The sequence below is a fragment of the Gallus gallus genome, chromosome Z (genome assembly GCF_016699485.2).
Source record: "Gallus gallus isolate bGalGal1 chromosome Z, bGalGal1.mat.broiler.GRCg7b, whole genome shotgun sequence".
In the NCBI taxonomy this organism is placed as follows: domain Eukaryota; kingdom Metazoa; phylum Chordata; class Aves; order Galliformes; family Phasianidae; genus Gallus; species Gallus gallus.
Window position 1 is genome coordinate 75,954,099 of NC_052572.1, and position 10,744 is coordinate 75,964,842.

Here is a 10,744-nt window from a genome sequence, read left to right on the forward strand (position 1 = left end):
GGGAGGTTTTGGTGCTCAGCTTGGGCGTGGCGCTGCTTTGCCTGCTTTGTAGGTGTGTGAACAGAAGTGCTTTCCCCCCTTGTGTTCTGTCCCACGGCATTTGCCCCATGGTTGGTAGAAGAAAGAGCTGGTGGATTCAGCAGCAGTAGATTCTGTTGGTTTCCTTGGTTTATCCCAGGGCTGCTGTAAAGGGGAGCCCAGTTGGCGTAGCAGTGAGCAGCAGCTAACGGGCTGTGCAGAGGAGGGCTTTGCAGAAGGAGCAGGAGTGCCTGCGTCCATCTGTATCCTCGGATACGTTCTGGCAGTGAGGCAGCAGCCTGTGGCCACAGTGACTGAATGCAGACATTGGCCTGGAGCTGCCACGTGGCGCTTCCTAGCCCTACCCTCCTTTATATGCCTGGCAAAGCACAGCCACCCTGCACCCAGGGCAAGCGTTTGTCTTAGTGTCATGTTTCACGCTATCTTGTGAAGCTCAGGCACTGGGGGCAGCTTCCCCCCAAAGAAAAGGAGGAGGAAATGAGGTCGTCGTGGAAGCCAAAAGGGCAAAAATGTGCTCGGGAAAGAAATTGGCAAAGCAGTCTGGTAGTAGTGCTGTGTTTCTCTTCCTTTATTTCCATCCAGGTGAAAGAGATGGCTGCTCTAAGCCGCCCTTGGGTGCAAAGAAGGACCCTAGTGTGGATTTGCCATAGGCCCAGCAAGAGGCTCAACAGCACCAAGTGCCAAGGTCCTGCACTTTGGTCCCGACAACCCCATGCCAGCTTCTCCAGGATTTGGCTGAGATAGAATTCCAACCACGCACTGATTTCTCGAACGCTGGGGTGCCCTGTTGGAATCCTGTGGTCTTGTGACGTGGTCTTGCCTCCCCACCTTGTCCGTCCATGGTGGAGCAGCCGGGTGGCCCTTAGTGATGTCATAAGCGGCTAGAATGAGGGGAGGAGCAGCGCGTGCTGCGTCCCTTCATTGGAGCGCTTGAGCTCGGCGTGAGTACGTGGCTTGTTGCACTTGTGCACTGATTGAGTCTGTTCGTCTTCATCCCGTCTTGCGCAGCGCCTTGTAGGTAAGCTGAGACGGTGTGGGATAGACGGCTGGGCAGTGAGGGCTTGAGAAGTGCTGGCTGGCAGGAGCTCCTAGGATCATATTGCTTAGCCTGGACTGTCAGAGGCCGTTTTCCCCCAGGCCATCACTTCCAAAGCCATCCATCAAGGTGGCATTTGTCCCACTGGTTTTTCCCTCGCCTTCCTTGCTAAATTGTGGAGGCTCACTGACCTGCTCTTTCTCTGTCCCCTGCCCACCCTCCGCCTGCTCCCTTGGTGCAGCTTTTGCTCGCGGAAGATCAGAGCAAAGTGACAAGGAACAGCTGCGGGTTCGAGGATCTTCTTCTCCCTTGTTCTGATCTCTTGCCAGGTACGTGCCATGTTTTGTATTGCCACATGGTTCAGCAGCCCGTGTTTAGTCACACTGTGTGTAGTAACACAGCCTCGTGCCAGCTGGAATGCAGCTCTGGTCAACGTGTGGGTTTTTTCCACTTCCTCTCCAAGCTCAACCCTCAGCAAGGATGCTGCCTGTAGTGCTGGGAGCAGCTAGTGTGAAGGAAGTAATCCCTTAGGCAAAGAGCCCTAGCCGCAGTCTGTGCAGAGCTGCACAACATGAGCCAGGGGCACAAGCGTGCATGCTTTGGCTGTGTGAGTGTGGCCGACAGCTGTAGGGAGCACAGCGGGCATGCAGGCAGAGGAAATGCGTGGGCAAGGCTGCGGCCGGCGCTGGTGGTGAGGCTGCTGCTGGGAGCCGGGGGCTGGGGAGCAGCTCCAGCCTCAGCAGTGACACCTCTCCCTGGCCTGCTACTGCGCTCTCAGCATGCTGCGGGCAAATGCATCTGCTGCTTTGTGCCAGAGTCCCCATCTGCTAGCAGAGAGACAGCGACTCGGTCCAAGTGCTGCGTATTCAAACGGCTGTCCCGTTTGAATAGACTGCACAGAGTGGTTGTTTCTAGAAGTAGTTCTGAAGAAGTCTCTTGATCCAGTGCTGTGTGAGCACAGGAAATGTGTTTCTTTTCTGTTGCAGCTTGTCGCGCCTGCTGTGATGGGCATCGCGAGCAGCGAGATCAGCCGTGGGCCTGACCGGGCGTTGACGGAGGTACAGTGTGAAGCTCTGCTTGGTCTCTGTTCCCTGCCTTGAGCCAGCAGAATGAGCCACAGGTGTGCTCTCCTGCTTTTCAAGAGAGAGAGCATCCTTCCGGCTCTCTCGGTGTCCCTGAAGAGCTGCCTTAAAAGCTTCATTTCCTTGCTAGTGGCATCGAGATGGCACCCTGAAATCCTCCTTGTTTGTCCTCAGCTCCTCACCATGGCCTGTGCTTTCTGTTTCAGCCTGAGAACCAGGGGAAGCCTCTGCTGGTCGATGAGGAGTCATCTCTTAATATTCCGGCTATTGCTGCTGGCCATGTTATTAAGAGATACGTTGCCCAGGCAGCGGATGAGCTCTCCTTGGAGGTAAGCAGATAAAGAAGGCATTCCTTGTTGTCACGGACAGAAGAGTATAACGTGTGAATGCATCAGGAATATTCTCAGACACCTTCAGAATGCCTTGTGAGGCAAAGCCCAGAAGATGCAGGTCCAGATAGGACTTGCACTGGGTTGGATGCAGGGAGGAGTTCAGCCATGTCTAAAAGATGGTTTCATTTGGCATGCTTGCACTGTATTCTGTCTGGTGTGTAAGGCAGTGTCTCTTGTACCTCCACGTTCAGCTTTCCGACGGGAAATGCCTGAAGAGCTGCCCCGGTGCAATTGCTCTCGAGCTGTGCGCTCTTTGGCAGTGCAGAAGAAGGGCGTCATCTCAGCTGTGCTTTCCTCCCAGCTGCTGCTGACGCTGGGATTGATGTTGCAATCTCTTGCAGGTGGGAGACCTGGTGTGCATTACTGCTATGCCAGCAAAGGAGCAGAGCCCCTGGTGGAGAGGCAAGCGTGGCTTTCAGGTAGGCACGAGCTTCAGACTCCTGGGCGCAACTTGCAGTCAAGTGAGGAACGTCAGCTTAGTGCAGCTCTGCCCGCACAGGGTGGCTTCTGGACGTCAACAGTTTCCCTGTGTCGCTGTCAGAGGACTTTCCCTTTGGCTCTGGGCTTGGGTGGGAAACTGTCTCCTCATGTGACTTAGAAGCAAGAGCCTCTCGTGCTCAATATGCAGTCAGGAGTTGACCACCTCTGTCCTTAGTACAAGCACTGGAGGACAGAGCCATCTTCTGCGGAACCAAGTCTTGCTTTTGTAGGTCTTCTGGCTGCAAATGTTGAATGAGGGTTACTTTTCTGCAGGCCAATCTGTCTTGGTTTAACAGTTGAGGCCTGATAAATGCTGCATTCAGTATTCCATCCCTCTTTTTGTTCTTGTTCCAGGTTGGGTTTTTCCCCAGTGAGTGCGTGGAGCTCATTAGTGGAAAACTTCCCGAGGCCCTCATCAATTCAGCGCCAAAGCCAGGTACGGATGTTACATGTGGTGGCGCGGGGAAGTCAAATGGAGTCTTTTTCTGGGTGTGTTCTGTGTTGAATACCTCCTTTATCCATCCCACGTTCTCCTCTGTGTTGATGATCCTTCCTGCATCCCACGGGGCGTAGGGCTGCTGTTTTGTAGGCAGTGAGAATGAGGGCTTGTGCAAATGCTTGAATCCTTGTAGAATGCAGTGTTGGCAATGTTCTTGCCGCTTTTATGTGCTCTGTAGAATGTGTTTCCGCTCAGCCTGGTCCCACTGAGCCCAACCTGAAATGAACTGGTTTCTTCCTTTTGTTGTGCAGTGCCAAAGAAGCGTGGCAAGCTCCTCAGCTTCCTTCGTTCCTTCGTGAAGGCCCGCCCAAAGGAACCGAAGCAGCGGGAGATGGAGCTGGAGAAGGAGAAGGAAGGGGTGTTTGGCTGTGACCTGGGAGAGCATCTTCTCCACTCTGGCCGTGATGGTAAGGAACAGCCCATTCCTGAGAGCTTCCTCCTCTGTTGGGCATGTAAAGATGAAAGAAAGGGAGATCATGTCTAGCAAGGGGCAGGTTGATAGCGGTGGAGAAGACGTGAAATGGGAGTTGATGGCTGCAAGGGAAGCTGAGGCTAATGCTCATAGGAGGCCGGCACACTTGTATTTGCTTAAAGCCAAAGGTGTAAGCCAATGCCCACGCTAGCCTGAAAACCAAGGAAGCCTTTTGGCCCAAGAGAGTGTAGTGCGTCAGTTTCCTAGCGCTTCTGGACATGAGGTCTCACGCCTCCATTCCGGTGGGAGCTGTGATGGGACTTGTGGCAGTGTCTCTGGCTTCCCCAGAATTACTTTCTGCAGGCTGCTTGGCAGGTTCCTGGCATTTCTTGAAAGCCAAGAACACGTCCGTGTCCAGTTTTGTCCCCGGCTCCTGCCTGTCTGCGACGTCTGCGACAGCCTTCTTTCTCCTTGTGAGGAGGAGGCAAGCAGTAGCCAGGCTGGGCTTAGTGGATGGGATGTGACAGGGGCAGCGGCTGAAGCAGGACTTGAATCAGGAGCTCAGCTAAGCGCTGGCCCTTGTTCTGTAGTCCCCCAGGTCGTGCAGAGCTGCGCTGAGTTCATCGAGCAGCACGGCGTGGTGCAGGGGATCTACCGCCTGTCCGGCGTGGCGTCCAAGATCCAGAAGCTGCGGTAAGAGTGCTTCTGGACTGTATGTTGTCTTGCTTTGGAGTTGTTTTCCTCTTTCTCCAAGCCCTCTGTTTTTGTGTCCCTCTCCAGCCATGACTTTGAGTCGGAGCAGATTCCGGAGCTCACCGTCCGGGACATTCACAGCGTGAGCTCCCTGTGCAAGATGTACTTCAGGGAGCTGCCGAGCCCTCTGCTGAGCGAGCAGCTGCATGGCAAGTTCTCGGTAAGCACAAGGCAATGGCCTTCATGTCCCTCTTCGTGGCCTTTCCCATCCACACACACGCCTGCGCACCTTTTTTTGGTCTTTTTTCTGTTGAAGTTGGGGTTTTGATGGACATCCAGTGGGTGTCTCTGTACAACAAGCAGCTCGTGCTTCCTGCACACTGCGTGCACCGTAACACCTGGTGTGTGCATCCTGCCATTGGAAATGTGGGAGATGGGAGCAGCAGTGCCCTCTGCAGCTCAGAGGCCCTTTTTCTGTTAGCCCCATACGCTTGACTCGCATGATGTGTGTCTCAGTCCCTTTCTGCTTTCTTCCAGGACGCTGTTTGTGCTGGTACAGATGAGGAGCGGTTGCTCCGAGTGCAGGAGGTCATCCAGCAGCTGCCTGCACCTCACTACAGGTCAGAAAACTGCTGCCCTCGGTGTGGGGAGCTCAGCCCTGCTGCACTTCAGAGGGCGATGATGCGATGGCAGGCTTTGTGTCACGCTGGCAACGTGATGCCTGTGTGTGTGGAAGTGGTGGATGGCTGCGTGGGGTGAATGGATTAGGTCAGCTCCTGGGCACGGGGGCACGGCTGGTGCAGCTGATGTCTGCAGCTGTGCTGTGCTGGGGCTTGGTGCTGCAGCGTGGCACTTGGGAAAGCTTGATCTACTTGCTAGTAGCAAGAACAGTGAGGTTTGTTTGGTGAATGTGAGCCCGGCGTGCTCAGTGGTGCTGAAGGTTTGGCTCTTGCTTTCCAGGACACTGGAATACCTGATGAGACACTTGGCTTGTCTGGCTGGGAGCTGCTCCATCACAAACATGCCTGCTAAGAACTTAGCAATTGTGTGGGCTCCCAACCTCTTCAGGTAAACTTCTTTTTCCGTCTCAGCACAAGGCTTAGATCTGTTCTCCCCACGGGCACACTTTGGAGAGGAGGACAATTTGTGCTCTCTTGGTTTTGTCAGATGGGGCTGGTGTGTCCCTGATCACCCGGGAGAATGTCTTCAGTGGCATCAGTGCTTGCCCACTGCGGAAGTCTCCAGAGCCCAACTGGACAGCCTTTGGCTGCCCAAATGCCCAAACGTGGGGAAACGATCTCGGGTCAATGACTTCTCCAATCTGCCTTTTCTACAGATCCCAGCAGAACGAGGCTGCCTGCGCCAGCGGAAGAGCTGCCTGCGTGGAACTGCAGAGGCAGTCGGATGTGGTGGAATTCCTGATCCACCACACCGACGTCCTCTTCTGCTCCAGCTCCACATCAGGCATTGGAGATGGAGTAGGTGAGCGCCTTCCTGCATGAGCTTTGTCTTGATGAGACACCTTGATCAAATGCAGGCCTTCTCCAGGATTGTTGAGCTACGCTTTTGCTATCGAGGGGCCAGCAGACTTGTGGGCTTAGATGAGAATATGGCATCCTCTGTGGCTGGATGCGGAGAATGTCCAAGCCCAAAGTTGAGCATGAGAAAACCGTCCCTGTCATGGTGATGTTTTGCGTGCAGGTGAAGCTTGATGAAAGGGTTTTGACCTCCTCTTTTTCCAGTGGTTCGGATAAGCAAGGCTGAGAGATGTGCGGCACCTCCCCCAGAAGTGTGATGGCTGTGCCGCTGCTTTCTGATCCTCCCTCTTAGCTGTGGTCTTCCCTTCCAGGGCGCAGTTCACCATCACGGCCCGAGTCTGTGCAGGTGTCTTCTCCTGCCACCAAGCTGCTCACTCTGGAGGAGGCACAGGCACAGAGGGGAGGCCACAGCACCTCTCCCGCACTGACACACATCATGGACATGGACGTGGAAGAAGGCCCTGCAGCTGCGCGGGGGAAATTCCACACAATCATTGACTTTCCGTCTGCAAGGTAAAGAGGACTTTCTTTTCCAGCAGCTTCCTATCAGACTTGGTTGGGTGGGCTTTTGTGGGTTTTTCTCCACTATTGCTAGTGCCAAAACTTGCAGAAGCTACGTGACGCTAATGGGGCGTGTGGTGGTGTACTGAATGTCCCCTCCCTTTGGACTCTGAGCTTCAACTAACACGCAGTTGCCTGACGGGCTCAGTTTAGCCACCAGAGGGGGCCTATTGCTAATGTACGTGTCAGAGATGCTTTTGAACTCCCTCTCTGGCTGCACAGTTCCTCAGCAAGCAGTTACGCCTGCCAGCTGAATCAAAGCCCTCCGTTCGATGCTGTCCTGGACAGCTGTGCAGCCTCTGCTCGCATGCTCTGCATCTGGGTTGACATGGCTGAGGGGAATGTAACCAACAAGACTCCAGGGCTGAGCTCTAGGAATGGAACCATTGTCAACCGTGTGAATCAGAGCGAGCTTCTAAGTTGTGTTTCAGCAGGAACCAGGCAGTGCTAGGAACAAGCAAGTGTTGGCAAGAGCTCAGGGCAGCTCTTCCCTCACCCTGCACCATGCACGACTCACACCGCTCCCTCTTTTCTCCCTCCAGACCAAGTCCACCCAGCAGGGTGAAGGAATCCCCAGCATGCAGTTGGTGTTCCTGTTTCAGGCCCAGAAAACCATCCTCTGTGGGCAAACGCCAACTGCAGCGCGATGCCAGGGAGCCCTCGGAAACAGAGGTGGTGGTCCTGGCAGGTAAGGGTGCACATCCAGCTGTCAAAAACCCTGCTTGTCAGCGCCATCGAATTCATGCTTGGAGTCCACACAAAAGAGAAAGACAAACAACAAAAGCGCAACAGTTCCTTTTGAGACAGTGCTCCTCCTGTTGCTATTGTCCTATTTCCTTTGTCCTGCTGCCACTGCAGAAGCAAATCTCAAGAACCACTCTCATCATTCAGCTTGTGCAAGTTTGCCACTAACTGTTTGCCTGTGTATCTACTCCTTCCTAGGTGAACCGAGCCCTCGTCCACGCAGAAGAGCCAGAGCGTATAGCGATGGTTCACTGTGTGCTGGTATCAATGCAGAGCTGCTAGGAAGCACAAATCGCTGCAGCTCGGATGACAGCCTTCCATACAACATCAGTGAGGGAATGAAGGTGTTGATCCAGGTGGAAGCCCTCATCTCTCCCAGCTGTGCAGAAGACGCTGACCTGAGCCTGCCAGAAACAACGCGTCACCGAGCCTGGACTGTGACGGGGCACCATTGCAGTGCAGCCCAGCCCAAGCACAGCCCGAGTGCCCCGACAGCAGCAGCTCCATGCAGGAGCAGGTCAGCGTCAGCCAGGAGGAGCCGAGCCTGGTGGAGGGGGACGTAGAGAGGATGAGTCCCATGTGTACACCGGACCTCTCACCAAAAGGCCCTCCTGGCTGTTAATGAATAAAAGCACGCTGGTGCTGGATCAACGCCTTCTGAGTCTTCATTCCCAGGGATTGGGATGGATGCAAGCAACAGCAAGGCAGCTCATGTTGCAAGGCGATGGCTGTGGGCTGTGCGTGCAGCAGAGCTGCGGGTTTGTTCCCATTTTGTCTGGCTGTGGGATGCCTGCAGCGAGAGCTGTGCTCCCGTAGTGTATGGTAGCAAAGAATCTCCAGCATCCGGGATGCTGCTCATGATCATGCCCAGCTTGCTGGCTGTGGCTTTGTGATGCTTTTGAGCGAGGGCTTTTGGATGCTCCTGGATGCCTCGGCTGCTCCCCGCCAGCTCTCTCCTCTCTCCCGCCGTGTCCATTCGTGGCTCCCAGCTACGAGCTGGCCCTGCAGAGCATCTGCAGCCCTGTCAGCATCAGCATCCAGCAGCGGCAGGAGGAGCTCCCCCTGACCAACGCCAGGCAGTAGTGCTCGGTCTGCAGGTTAGCTGCCATTTACCTGTAGGTGGCTCTTGCAGAAGAAGACTCAAACAGCAGAGCGTTTTCCTCATCTGCAGCACGCAAATGCTACAAAAGCAGAAACAACCCAGGAAGCTGTGGGTTTGCGAGTCTGCATGGACATGTACTGTCTGTTTTGATGGTGCTCTGCCATCCTTTATTTCCTTCTCCTTGCTCTTCCGTAAGCTGCTCAGGATTGGAAAGCTGCATGTCCCATAATTCCCCAGAACCTCAGTTTTGAGACAGCTTGTAGTTGTGGCTGTAGCCACAAGTGTTTTGTTTCGTAGAGGGAGCTCATGTGGGTTGTAGGTCTTGTTCTTGCGAAGACTTGTTCTGCAACAGGTGTTCCACTTGGGCTCCGTAGCACGTGCTGGCCATGCGGGTACAGCATGCAATGGAAGAAACCCTGCAGGCCCTGGGGAGAGGCAAAGCAGGAGAGTGGCTGCCCCACGGTGGGGATGAAAGGCAGAGTGCCCTTTGAAGCAGGGGATGCCCTGCTGGCTCTGCCGATCGCATCCACTGCTGGCACGTTCCTTCTTCCTCCTTTCTGGCAGTTTGCTGTCGAGCAGATTGAGGTGGAAGTCAAAGACTCAAATCCAGTGTTGAGAAGCCACTGCGGATGCCAAATCCCTGCACGGGAGACCTGGCCGTGTGCAGGAGTTACTGCAGGATGAGGAGCTGCTCTTGGTCTTCAAGCAGGTAGGAGTTTGTTATCCACACGTAATACTGTATGTATTTGTTGTTGGTGGTGTTGTTTTAAAATCAGTGCCAGTATGCAGTCTGATCCGATGTGTTTGAACAGTGTGGTGTAAGGATTGTCAGCTGAGAACAGCAGCAGAACATGGGGCTGTTGCAGGGGGAAGGCGTGGGGAAGGAAGCGGGGAAAGGAAAGGGAAAGCCTGGAAAAGGAATGGGGAAGGCACGGGGTGAAGGAAGGGGGCAAGACACGGGAATGAAGGGGATAGGACAGAATACCTGTAGGGCAGCCTAAAAAGCAGTAACAAGCTCTGGGAGGACCGCGGAGTGCCAGATTCTGTGCTGGGTGTTTATCTGTGTGTGTACGTTGTCACTGTTTGTGCCTGGCTGCACTGCTCCAGCCCAGAGCCCGCTGCCTGCAGCTGCATCTTTGCTTCCTTCCCTCCTGCCCGGAGCCCCACGGGTGCTCCCACAACTCCCTTCCCACCCCCAAAATGCCAGAGGAGACACCTGGCAGTGGGATGGAGGAATCCCAGCAGCCCGTTTTCCTTCTGCCTGCAGCTCTCTCCTCCTCTGCCACACAGGGCTCCAGACTGTCCAATGGGAAAGACGTGGGGGAAAGGGAGTGCTGGCAGGAGCGACTGCTGCGGCTGACTGGGGAGGGTCTGCATCCCACGTGCCCTCCTGTGCTCTCTCTCCAGCTGCAGGAGGGCCAGAGAAGGGCAGATGAAAGCTGCAGCTGAGCCTGATGGACCTGCACAGCTCTCGGGCTGTCTTCCAGAGGTAGCTGTGATTTACATTAGGTAGCTGTGAAATACATGAAAGCACGAAGAAGACAGAGGCTGAGTGAACACCAATATGGCGCTCTGCTTTCTGCCAACGTGCTTTAATTTTGTTGTCCTTAAATGTACTGGGCAGTTACATTTTGGCATGTGAATATTTAAAAACAGTGCAACAGATGCTGGCAAGAAGTAATTTTTTTAAACTTCTTTATTATTATTATTATTATTATTTTCTTTTTGTAAAGCTCTTAGCACGGCTTTCCTGAGTTTGGAGGAGTTTCCCTCTGTTTTCTTCGTCTTCACCCCCACCGCCCCCCACTTCTCATTCCGTGTTCTTCCCCCGTCATCGCGACAGAGCACTGACCGCCAGCGATTGCGCCGCGGGCCGCATCGAGCCCGTCGAGGTTCTTTCCGCGGTCTCTGCCGCCACCTCGTGGCCAATGCGCGGAACTGCCGCTGTCCGCTGCTCAGTCCTGCAGGCGGCACAACACGTGCGCGTAGGAATGCGGAAGTGGCTTCGTAACCGCTCTGTGCAGCTCATCCGCCGCTCTCTATTGTGATTAGTCCTCCAGGTCCCGGCGAGCATGCGCCCGACAACTCCAAACCATTCCGCCGATCGGCCACGCGGGGGCGCCAGAGACCGCGGAAACACGTACCATCGTGCAGCTGAAACACAAA